Source organism: Dendrobates tinctorius, unplaced genomic scaffold (genome assembly GCF_039654945.1).
Source record: "Dendrobates tinctorius isolate UK_male_01 unplaced genomic scaffold, ASM3965494v1 ptg000028l, whole genome shotgun sequence".
Classification (NCBI taxonomy): Eukaryota; Metazoa; Chordata; class Amphibia; order Anura; family Dendrobatidae; genus Dendrobates; species Dendrobates tinctorius.
Genome location: NW_027361696.1, coordinates 91,321,670 through 91,334,939, shown reverse-complemented (window position 1 = coordinate 91,334,939; position 13,270 = coordinate 91,321,670).

The following is a 13,270-nucleotide window of genomic DNA, read 5'->3' as shown; positions in this document are numbered from 1 at the left end:
GCACTGTGCACCGTAATATGTTGCGGCCCTGCATGTCCACTGACCCCATTCGACCCGAGACCACTATCCAGGCCCCCAAACCCCTGCCAACGGTTTGGGACCTGGACGACGAGGAAGACTTTGCAGGGGTACAAACGGGCCCTCCAAGGAACGATATCTCCACAAGCCCAGTCGATCCGCCAGAACCGACCAGCCCACCACCTTTCACCATCCCAGAAAGCTCCACCGCAGTCGAACCAAGACGCTCCGAGCGGTCAACAGCCGGCAAACCCCCCAAACGGTACGAACAAGATCAGTTCGTATGGCAATGAGAACTTTCGTCTCAAAAGGCCAACCCAGGCCCACTCAAGCCCTCGCCTGAGGACTGACAAGCATACAGGATGGGAGAGTGTAGGAGGAAGGGCCCCCGACGCGTGTCCAGGCCGGAACCAAGGGGACCGTCACCAAAGTTCCTAGGGGACCTGTTTCCGGGGGACAGAATTAGAAGATGGACGGCAGACTTCCAGAACGGTTGGGAGAGGAGCTAGTATAAAAGGGACAGAGGACGCTAGCCAGGGTGAGTCAGCAGATTGGCAGAGGAGGAGCAGGAGACCTCAAGGGCACCAGGGAGCGAGAGCCTTCAGCAGCCACCAGAAAGGAAGACAGCGACAGGAGAGACGGGAGGGAGACTCGCTGTGGACCGTAGGGAGACAGCATAGAGCTGACCGACGAAAGATTACCGCTTCAGTCCAGCCCGCAGCTGCGGCCTGTCCGCTGTTACCCGCGGCCGTTGCCTCTTCTCTCCAGCTCGCAGCTGCGGCCTGCCCGCTGCCGCCCGCGGCCATTGCCACTTCACTCCATCCCGCGGCTGAGATCTGCCCGTTGCCGCTTCACTTCAGCCCGCGGCTGTGGCCTCTCCGCTGCCGCTCGCGGCTGTTGATCCACAGCCACCACCACCCCACGTCAGTCCGCGGCTGGGGCCTGCCCCTCGCCATCCGCGGGACTCCTAGCACAGCCCCAGGCTGCACCAGTGGCCTACCAGCCACCACTCAGCATCACTGCGGCCTGTCCCTGCCCGGGGGGCCGCGGCCTCCATTCTCCCGCTAACAGGCGGTATCTCGCTGCCGCCACGGGGAGCCTAGGGTCTGTTGTGCCCCCACCTCGCCTGGGCGTAGGAACGCCTGAAGCCTTCGTCAGACCCTTGGCGGCTGGGCCCAGCGGCTGTGACGCCGAAGCACCACCGTACAGCACACCGTGAGACGTCAGGATGGCTAAGTGACACATAGTAACTAAGGACCCGTAGTCGGCCATACCGCGGCCCTATAGTGACCGGCCTTTGCCGGGTTAGTCATGTTCGCATTATTCGTGTTTGGTCCCTGCAAGGACAATCGTTATCTTGTTTGGTTGCTCAGGATAGCCCTATCGGGGATCTATATATATAAAAGCCACCACCAAAAGTTACATCCGTCTCCTGTGTCATCACTGCATCACGCGTACCTGCAGTACCTACATAGCTTCCCTGGCCTATGCTCGATGTAGAAGCTGAAGTCCTGGAAAGCAAGAAACGTCTACTCACCAGGGGATTTTTCCAGTTTCTTTCCATCATCCATCTTAGGGGCGCATGGTCTGACACTAACCTGAACTTCCGACTTGACATGTAGTACCTCAGTGTGTCAATAGCCCATTTGATGGCCAAGCACCCTTTCTCTACGATGGTATAGTTCTTTTCACAGGAGGAGTGTTTCCAACTCAGGTATAGGACTGGATGTTCATTCCAATCAACTACTTGGGACAACACAGCTTCCATCCTGACCTTAAAGGGATTTGTCTGGACCACAAACTCCTTTGTGTAGTCAGGTGCAACCAAGATTGTCTGTTAGCATAGGGCGAGCTTCAACTCCTGGAATGCCATCTCAGCTTCAGAGGACCACTTGGCCATTGACATCTTTGTGCCCTTAAGAAGATCAGTCAGAGGGGCAGCTATCATGGTGAAATTTAGGACAAACCAACAATATTATCCTACAATATCCATAAAGGTCCAAAACTGCTTCTTGGAAAAAGGTTGCAGCCAATTCTGGATTGCCTCCACCTTATTTAGTTGAGGCTTTGTTTCAACCCTCACGACATCGTAGCCCAAGTATTATGCCTCTTCCTTACCCACTGCACATTTTTTGTGTTGATGCTGTAGTGAAACCTCCACCAGGGGGAGCTGGTGAGGGAAGAGAAGTTATACACTAAGAGCAGCAACCCTGAGCAACAGCACAGGTGCCACAGGTAACAAGAGAGAATAGTCAGACGAACCGAGTCAGAAACTAACAGGAGCAGACGTACCAGAAGGAGCAGCAATACACGTAGTCAAAATACCAAAGCCGAGAGTCAGAAAGCCAGAATATGAGCACGGGGTCCAAAACGTGAGACGAAATACGTGGTCGGGGTGCAAGCCAGGGAGTCAGATGCCAGAGAGGGAACGTAACAGCAGAGACGAATACCAAGAGACGGGGTCAGAAATCAGTCCGGGTCATACACGTGAATATCAGTCAAAGGCAGGAGGATCACCAGGGTACAAGGGTCAGCGGCTCTAAACTGCAAGCTTGAGCTATCACTAACACTGGTCAGCAGGCTGTGAGGGATTTAAATAGCCCAGCTAGCTCCAGAACAAGGCTGAGTAGATTAACCCCCGCATGACCAGTCCGGAGTGAAGACAGCAGAAGATAAACTCCGGACTGGACCATGACAGATGCCTTCCTCATTGAATTCAGTACCGCCTGGACCTTCTGCAGGTGACTTCCTCAATCCGAGCTGAAGATCATGATGTCATCCAGATAAACAGCAGAGTACTTTTTGTTAGAGATTAGGATCCTTTCCATGGCCCTCTGGAAGATAGCTGAGGCTCCCTGCAGACCAAACGGCATCCTAGTGTATTGAAAGCATTCGTCAGGCGCAGAGAAGGCCTTCTTTTCCTTGGAACTTGGGGACAGGAACATTTGTTTGTACCCTTTTGTTAGGGCGAGGGTGGTGATATATCTAGCTGATCCTAGCCACTCAATGAGTTCATCGACCCAGGGCATTGGATATGAGTTGAACTTGGACATCTCGTTTAGCAACCTGAAGTAATTACAAAAACTCCTCTCTCTATCCTGCTTTGGATCAAGGACAATGGGGTTGGACCAGCCACTCTTTGACTCCTCGATGACTCCCAGACTTAACATTCTCCTCACCTCCATGGAGATCACCTCTTGGCGGGCTTTGGGAATCCGATAAGGCTTTTTGTTCAACCTCACATGCGGTTCCATCAGGATTTCATGCTCTACGAACTGCGTACAAACTGGCAAATCCGAAAACAGATCCCAGTTCTGATGAAGCAGCTGTCTGCTTTTGGGCCAGGGATCACGTTTCTGCCATGGTGACATCTTCGACCCTGGCTTCAGGGTTGGCTCCCAGGCAGGTAGATTTCACTGGTTCCCTGCTTCACCTTGGTTTGAGCAGGTTAACATGGTACACCTGGTACAACTTTCTTCTCCCTGGTTGGTGGAGCTTGAATTTGAGGTCACTCAACTTTTCTACCACCTCATATGGCCCTTGCTACTTGTCCAGGAACACCCAGTCTCCAGGGCTAACTGTTTTAGCCTCGCTGCCCGATTGTAGACCCTTGCCTGGGCCTCCTATGCTTTAAGGAGGCTCTCCTTCACAATTGGCATCACTTTTGCAATTCGGTCATGCATCTGGGCCACATGCTCGATAATTTTCCGGTGCGGTGTCACCTCTGCTTCCCAGGTTTCCTTTGCAATATCCAGAAGTCTCCGAGGGTGCCCCCCCGTATAGCAGCTCGAATGGTGAGAACCCCATAGAGGCCTGTGGGACTTCCCTGACAGAGAACAACAGGTACAACAGTAGGCAATCCCAGTCTCGGCCATCCTTCTTAATGACCTCCTTAGGTATGGACTTTTTGATCCTCTCCACCAGGCCGTCCATATGTGGATGGTATACCAACATCCAGAGTTGTACAATCTAGAAAGCCTTACATAAGGGGTACCACCTTATGTAAGGGTACCATGTTATATAGTCCATAACTACTAGGATGTACAAAGTCCATGGCAATCCAGTCAAATGGGACCTCTTAAATGGGCAACGGTACTTGGGGACTATGGAGGTCTGACACAGGAGCAGTTAGCAGACAACTATGGTAGCAGCGGCAGAAGTTATCAATCTCTGTGACACCCAAGCCAGTAGAACCTCTGAAGGACCCATTCTTGAGTTTTGCCTATTCCCAGATGAGACATGAGAATGAGCCAGGTGTTGTACCCTACACCTGTAGGGACGGGACCCGGTAATAACAACTGCTCTACCACTTCCCCTCTCAGTTTAGTGACCCGATATAGCAGCTCCTCATTTAAAGCAAAATGTGGAAACCTGGTGTCAACCCCTGGCTCTAAAGCAACCCCATTTATCACAGTCACATTGTCATAAGTCCCAGAAGAGGCTAAAGTCCTGCCTTATTATTAGTAAGTCCTTAACCACCCCAACCTCATAGGTCTCAGCCTCACAGTTCACTTTTATAGACACTCTGGCAACAGCATAGTCCTTAACGTCCTTGTGAATACAACGGATGTCCACGTCTTTTCGAGGGATCAACTGGTGGAGGAGTGTGATCCTTGCCATGGTCACCAAACTCTCTGAGTCCAAGAGTCCTGACCACCATTTATTGGTATGGGACATGCCTTCGGGCCCTCACCGGGCTGATAGTCCACATTGCAGGAGGGGTAGGCATAGTATGAACAGTGCCTCCCTAGGCTGCAATCCATCTGTTCGTAAGGAATTGGACATGGGATGGCTATATAACCAGGACAATGACATCTCCAGCAAAGCAAGTCTTTACCGGAGGCCTTTGGCAACCCCTTAGCAACCCTTTAGGACCTCAGACTCCCCCAGTGGTGGCTTTACTACCCCTCTTTTGGGATTTGGGCTCCCTCTGGGTACCCCAGTATGGGGATGCAACAGCACCTGGCTTCCTTAGGGACCTCTCGACCACCTGGTACATTTCTACTAGGCCAACCATGTCATCTGCATATCGGGGATCACTCTAGACAACTCAGGTTTGCACTTGCGCCTTGGAATGGAATGGATAAATCTGTCCACTACGACCCTCTCTAGCATCTGAGCTGGGGTGGAGGACTCAGGCTGCAACCACTTCTGTATCAGCTGCAGCAAATTGAACATTTGGGAGCGATGGGGTTTATCACTGTACGCTCAATAGTGGACCCTTTGAGCTCTGACAGACATAGTCACCCCTGGGCATGCTAGTATTTTAGTTTTCAGTTTTGAATATTCCCTGGGCATCTTCTAAGGCCAGACATCAAAAAGCCTTTTGGGGTTCATCAGTTAGATAGTGGCCAGCACCTCCACCCATTGGTCTGTAAGTAGTTTCTCCTGCTCTGCTACCCCTTCAAAAACAGTCAAAAATGCTTCCACATCATCCCCCGGGGTCATCTTTTGCAATGCTTATCTTACTGCTTTATGGACATACTCAATGTGTTGTCACCTGGACATGGGAGAGGGTCTGTCGGTCTACCACAAATGGCCTCTGTGAGCAACTCAATCTGCTGCTGCTGTTGTCAGAGCTGGTCCTGTTACTGCTGCTGTTGTTGGAGCTGCTGCTGTATATGTTGCATAAGAAGATGACTTGCCTCCAGCTGGCCTTTCACAAGGTGCTTATGGAGCGCCCCGCAGGGCCTTAGGTTACTCGGTACCGGGCCGGTCAGGTTCTTTAAAGGGGATGTCACGGTGGCAGTGACCCGGTCCGTGGCTCTGGGCATCCAGTAAAGTTGGTGTTTAATGAAGGATGATGTGGAAAGATGATGGGAAAATGGTAGAGAAAATGGAATTGTGACGCCATCCTTGGTATTCAGCAAGGGTAGCCGACGCTGCAATGCGGATCCTCTGGGATGGTGTTAGGGCAGCAGAGATGGTGAAGCTCTCCACGGGTAGAGCTGTGTCCCAGGGCAGTTACGGTGGTAACAGTGAGCCGGTGACGGTGTTGGTGCATGCGGTATGGAGCAGATGAGACACAGATTACATGAAGGACACAGTTGGGTGCAGTTTCACAGTTTCTACTCACGATTCTTGTGCACACGGTGACCCACTTAGCACTACAGTCATGGCCAAAAGTATTGACACCCCTGCAATTCTGTCAGATAATACTCAGTTTCTTCCTGAAAATGATTGCAAACACAAATTCTTTGGTATTATTATCTTCATTTAATTTGTCTTAAATGAAAAAACACAAAAAGAATTGTCCTAAAGCCAAATTGGATATAATTCCACACCAAACATAACAAAGAGGGTGGACAAAAGTATTGGCACTGTTCGAAAAATCATGTGATGCTTCTCTAATTTGTGTAATTAACAGCTCCTGTAACTTACCTGTGGCACCTAACAGGTGTTGGCAATAACTAAATCACACTTGCAGCCAGTTGACATGGATTAAAGTTGACTCAACCTCTGTCCTGTGTCCTTGTGTGTACCACATTGAGCATGGAGAAAAGAAAGAAGACCAAAGAACTGTCTGAGGACTTGAGAAACCAAATTGTGAGGAAGCATGAGCAATATCAAGACTACAAGTCCATCTCCAAAGACCTGAATGTTCCTGTGTCTACCGTCACCGTGCGCAGTGTCATCAAGAAGTTTAAAGCCCATGGCACTGTGGCTAACCTCTCTAGATGTGGCCGGAAAAGAAAAATTGACAAGAGATTTCAATGCAAGATTGTGCGGATGTTGGATAAAGAACCTCCACTAACATCCAAACAAGTTCAAGCTGCCCTGCAGTCCGAGGGTACAACGGTGTCAACCCGTACTATCCATCGGCATCTGAATGAAAAGGGACTGTATGGTAGGAGACCCAGGAAGACTCCACTTCTTACCCCGAGACATAAAAAAGCCAGGCTGGAGTTTGCCAAAACTTACCTGAAAAAGCCTAAAACATTTTGGAAGAATGTTCTCTGGTCAGATGAGACAAAAGTAGAGCTTTTAGGGCAAAAGCATCAACATAGAGTTTACAGGAGAAAAAAGAGGCATTCAAAGAAAAGTACACGGTCCCTACAGTCAAACATGGCGGAGGTTCCCTGATGTTTTGGGGTTGCTTTGCTGCCTCTGGCACTGGACTGCTTGACCGTGTGCTTGGCATTATGAAGTCAGAAGATTACCAACAAATTTTGCAGCATAATATAGGGCCCAGTGTGAGAAAGCTGGGTCTACCTCAGAGGTCATGGGTCTTCCAGCAGGACAATAACCCAAAACACACTTCAAAAAGCACTAGAAAATGGTTTGAGAGAAAGCACTGGAGACTTCTAAGGTGGCCAGCAATGAGTCCAGACCTGAATCCCATAGAACACCTGTGGAGAGATCTAAAAATGGCAGTTTGGAGAAGGCACCCTTCAAATATCAGGGACCTGGAGTAGTTTGCCAAAGAAGAATGGTCTAAAATTCCAGCAGAGCATTGTAAGAAACTCATTGATGGTTACCGGAAGCAGTTGGTCGCAGTTATTTTGGCTAAAGGTTGTGCAACCAAGTATTAGGCTGAGGGTGCCAATACTTTTGTCTGGCCCATTTTTGGAGTTTTGTGTGAAATGATCAATGTTTTGCTTTTTGCTTCATTCTCTTTTGTGTTTTTTCATTTAAGACAAATTAAATGAAGATAATAATACCAAAGAATTTGTGTTTGCAATCATTTTCAGGAAGAAACTGAGTATTATCTGACAGAATTGCAGGGGTGTCAATACTTTTGGCCATGACTGTATGTCCTCTGGGGTAGGGGTCCAGCAAACTCCCAAGTAGATTGGGAACACTTTTTCAGGACTCTCCTTTATGTTCACCTTTCTTGGCCGCGTCTCTGCACTGAGCTCTACTTTCTCTCCTGCCCTACACCTTCACAAGCAGTGTCCCCAAGCCGGCAGCCACGTACCCTGTTGGGTGACGTTCTCAATGTTCCCTTGCTCCTATCTGGCTTACCTCAGCCTTAAGTCCTCCCACTAACTGTCACCTCACTGTCACTGATTGGATGTCCTCAATCACACCACTTCCTAAGCTTCTCCCCTTCTACCTACCTTTCCTACTTACTCCTCAACACCCTTTCCTGACCAGCCTGGTGTGTGTTGGGTGCAAGTGATAGGAGTCCTGGGTGGTGCTCCCTCCTTACCTGAGGGTAGGATACCACACCTCTGGATGAGGTGCAGTACCTCTGTGGCGACTGGACTCTCAGGGGTGCCACATCCCCTCCCATTAAACACAGCATGTCCGCAGGCTGGAACAGCGCAAAACACGTGTTACAAGAAAAAAAAATTCTGAAATGCATTTCAACAGGGTAAAATATATGAGTAAATAACTCTTCTTCCCTTTATGGGAGGCACTTTTTCTTTAACGTTACAAATAACTACTATCTTATAAATATATACCTTATAAAGATAAATTAATAAAATACTATATATTGAATATAAATATCTATAATAAATATCAAAGAATTAATACTAATATATAAACATTCATGTAGTCCATTTGATATACTCTATAAACATATACAGTTTTTGCATTACAATACAAATGTATAACCATTTGCTCTCAATACGAACAAAATAAAATATTTTTCCCTAAAACGCAGCAAAGTTCAGTTCATCCCCAGGGTATTCTTCCTCTTTGGTGTAATATGGGGGACCCATCTCAAACCCCCAATGTAGGCCTTGGGCAGGCTACAAGGCATAGTTGATCTCTACGTTGGACCATGTTTTCGGCCATGCCAAACAGGTTTTTGTTCTGTGGCCTATTAAGGCATTTGCAAAGGCCTGCTGTAAAACCATGATGGAGCACCTTAAAAAGTGCTTACTATATACAATAAAAGTTTTGATCACCCATAGTTCAGTGACCCAACTGTCTCTTCAAAATTCTTAAAGGAATGTCAACGAGAACACCTAACCAGGTAAACTTTTACATAAATCAAGACATATTGGCTTACATGCCTAACCAGGTAATATTAACTATCCATATTAATACAGATTCATTGCTCAAACTATTTACAGTTATTTGCTGTATTCATTTACTTATTTTTGATTCCAGGGTAGTACCTGGGACTGGCCACTTTATGGCTGGGAAAGTTCTTGGTGCATGATGACACCTGCAATCACCAGCTGTCCAGGTCCTGTTACCAGGGTTTGGGTAGCCTGATGGCATGCTGCAGTTCCGTCTCCTGCGTTCTTCCTGCTCGCCCTTGACTTCTTCTGGGGCTGGCTTTCCTCTGCTCTTTGTTCCTATCAAAGTAATGCAGGGGGTGGGTCTTTCCTCCTGACAGACACCTTTGCATCAAATGATGACGGTGGTGGGCAGGCATCATCCTTGCTCTCACTCTCTGGCCCCACCCACCGCAGCTCATTCCTCTCAGCTTGTGCTGGTTCCTCAACACAGAGCTATGGCAGTTATCTTCAGAGCTTAACCGTGCGCACCCTGTGATGCAGTCCTGGCTGTAATTTGACAAGCCCACAAAACCGCAGCTATGTTTGTGGTCTGATAGGCGCGTGCACCCTGTGGTGCAGTTATGGAGATTGTTCATCAGCTCACTAACATCTCTAGGACACCATAAAATAAAGTCTCTAGCAATGCAAATAAGTCCTAGTCATACAATCTCTAGTTCACAATATATTAGAGTCTCTGGCACACAGTACCCAGCTTTGCTGGGCTCCAAGTACCCAGCTTTTCCGGGCGCGCACAGTATAATGAAGTCTCTGGCTCACAATATATTAAAGCTTCTGGCACACAGTATATTAAAGTCTCTGGCACACAGTACCCAGCTTTGCCAGGCTCCCAGTACCTAGCTTTGCCGAGCTCGATGATCCTGTTCATGACACTAAGTTGAAGCGCCCCGTGGGGCCTTGGGTTACTCGGTACTGGGCCGGTCAGGTTCTTTAACCCCTTAACGACCGCCGATACGCCTTTTAACGGCGGTAATTAAGGGTACTAAAAGCACAGCGCCGTTAATTCACGGCGCTGTGATTTAAGTGAATAGCGCCCCCCAGAGTCGGATTTTCTCTGGGGTCTCGGCTGCCAGGGGTAGCCGAGACCCCAGAAAACATGAATCGGTCAGTTTTTACCGACCCCCGCTTTTGCGATCGCCGTTATTAACCCTATAACGGCGACCGCAAAAAAAAAAGCCGCGATTTTACATTTAATTTCTCTCTCCTTTGATGTGATTGCCCATCAGAGGAGAGAGAAATAGGGTCCCCGATCCCCCCCCCCGGTACCTCTCCGTGGCCCTCCGTCCCCTCCCGGTGGTCCCACGTCCCGCCGGCATCCTCCGATGGGCGCCGCCATCTTGAAAATGGCGGGCGCATGCGCAGTGCGCCCGCCGGGAATCTGCCGGCTCCGGCTGGCAGATTCCATTCATTATTTTGATCACTATGATAAACGATCATAGTGATCAAAATAAAAAAAATAGTACATAACCCCCCCGTTTATCATTCCCTTATATAGGCCAATATAATGAAATAAAGAAAATATTTTTTTTTTCAGTTTTCCATTAGGGTTAGGGTTAGGGTTAGGGTAGGGTTAGGGCTAGGGTTAGGTTAGGGCTAGGGTTAGGGTTAGGGTAGGGTTAGGGCTAGGGTTAGGGTTAGGTTAGGGTTAGGGTTGTGCTAGGGTTAGTGTTAGGGTTGGGCTAGGGTTAGGGTTGGGCTAGGGTTAGGGTTGGGCTAGGGTTGGGCTAGGGTTAGGGCTAGGGTTAGGCTAGGGTTAGGGTTAGGGTTGTGCTAGGGCTAGATTTAGGGCTCGGGTCACGACTAGGGTTAGAATTAGGGTTAGGGCGAACTGGAATTAGGGTTAGAATTAGGATTAGGGATTAGGGTTGGGATTAGGGTTAGGGTTGGGATTAGGGTTAGGGGTGTGTTGGGGTTAGGGTTGGAGCAAGAATTGAGGGGTTTCCACTATTTCCCAACTTTGGGGGTCTAAAAATTGGGGTCTAAAAAATCACTTTTGTGGAAATAAAAAAAGACTTTTTATTTTCACGGCTCTGCGTTTATAAACTTTTGTGAAGCGCTTGGGGGTTCAAAGTGCTCACCACACATCTAGATAAGTTCATTAGGGGGTCTAATTTCCAAAATGGGGTCACTTGTGGGGGGTTTCCACTGTTTAGGCCCAACAGGGGCTCTGCAAGCGCAACATGATGCCCGCAGACCATTCCATCAAAGTCTGCATTCCAAAATGGCACTCCTTCCCTTCCGAGCTCTCCCATGCGCCCAAACAGTGGTCCCCCCCCACATATGGGGTATCGGCGTACTCAGGACAAATCGCATAACAAATGTGCGGGTATGATTTCTCCTGTTACCCTTGTAAAAATAAAAATTTGGGGGCAAAAATATCATTTTTGTTGAAAAAAAATGGATTTTTTATTTTCACGGCTCTACGTTATAAACTTCTGTGAAGCACTTGAAGGTTCAAAGTGCTCACCACACATCTAGATAAGTTCCTTAATGGGTCTAGTTTCCAAAATGTGGTCACTTGTGGGGGGTTTGCACTGTTTAGGCCCATCAGGGGCTCTGCAAGCACAACATGATGCCCGCAGACCATTCCATCAAAGTCTGCATTCCAAAATGGCACTCCTTCCCTTCCGAGCTCTCCCATGCGCCCAAACAGTGGTTCCCCCCCACATATGGGGTATCGGCGTACTCAGGACAAATCGCATAACAACTGTGCGGGTATGATTTCTCCTGTTACCCTTGAAAAAATAAAAATTTGGGGGCGAAAAGATCATTTTTGTGGAAAAAAAATGGATTTTTTATTTTCACGGCTCTACGTTATAAACTTCTGTGAAGCAATTGAAGGTTCAAAGTGCTCACCACACATCTAGATAAGTTCCTTAATGGGTCTAGTTTCCAAAATGGGGTCACTTGTGGGGGGTTTCCACTGTTGAGGCCCATCAGGGGCTCTGCAAGTGCAACATGATGTCCGCAGACCATTCCATCAAAGTCTGCATTCCAAAATGGCACTCCTTCCCTTCCGAGCTCTCCCATGCGCCCAAACAGTGGTTCCCCCCACATATGGGGTATCGGCGTACTCAGGACAAATCGCATAACAACTGTGCGGGTATGATTTCTCCTGTTACCCTTGTAAAAAATAAAAATTTGGGGGCGAAAAGATCATCTTTGTGGAAAAAAATAGATTTCTTATTTTCACGGCTCTACGTTATAAACTTCTGTGAAGCCCTTGGGGGTTCAAAGTGCTCACCACACATCTAGATAAGTTCCTTAATGGGTCTAGTTTCCAAAATGGGGTCACTTGTTGGAGGTTTCCACTGTTTAGGCACATTAAGGGCTCTCCGAACGCAACATGGCATCCGATCTCAATTCCAGCCAATTCTGCGTTGAAAAAGTCTAACGGCGCTCCATCCCTTGCGAGCTCTGCCGTGTGCTGAAATAGTGGTTTACCCCCACATATAGGGTATCGGCGTATTCAGGAGAAATTGTACAACAAATTTTGTGGTTGATTTTCTCTTTTAACACTTGTGAAAATAAAAAAAATTGGTTCTGAAGTAAATTTTTTGCAAAAAAAAGTTAAATATTAATTTTTTCCTTCCACATTGCTTTAGTTCCTGTGAAGCACTTAAAGGGTTAATAAACTTCTTGAATGTGGTTTTGAGCACCTTGAGGGGTCTAGTGTTTAGAATGGTGCCACTTTTGGTTATTTTCTGTCATGTACACCCCTCAAAATGACTTTAAATATGATGTGGTCCCTAAAAAAAATGGTTTTGTAAATTTTGTTGTAAAAATGAGAAATCGCTGGTCAACTTTTAACCCTTATAACTTCCTAACAAAAAAAATTTTGCTTCCAAAATTGTGCTGATGTAAAGTAGACATGTGGGAAATGTTATTTATTAAGAAATTTGTGTGACACATCTCTCTGATTTGAGGGCATAAAAATTTAAAGTTTTAAAATTGCAAAATTTTCAAAATTTTCACCATATTTCCATTTTTTTCATAAATAAACACAAGACTTATCGAAGAAATTTTACCACTAATATGAAGTACAATATGTCATGAAAAAACAGTCTTAGAATCAGCGGGATCCATTAAAGCGTTCCAGAGTTATAACCTCATAAAGGGACAGTGGTCAGAATTGTAAAAATTGGCCTGGTCATTAAGCTGCAAACTGGCTCTGTCGCTAAGGGGTTAAAGGGGATGTATCACGGTGGCAGTGACCTGGTTCGTGGCCCTGGGCATCCAGTAAAGATGGATATTTAATGAAGGATGATGGATGATGA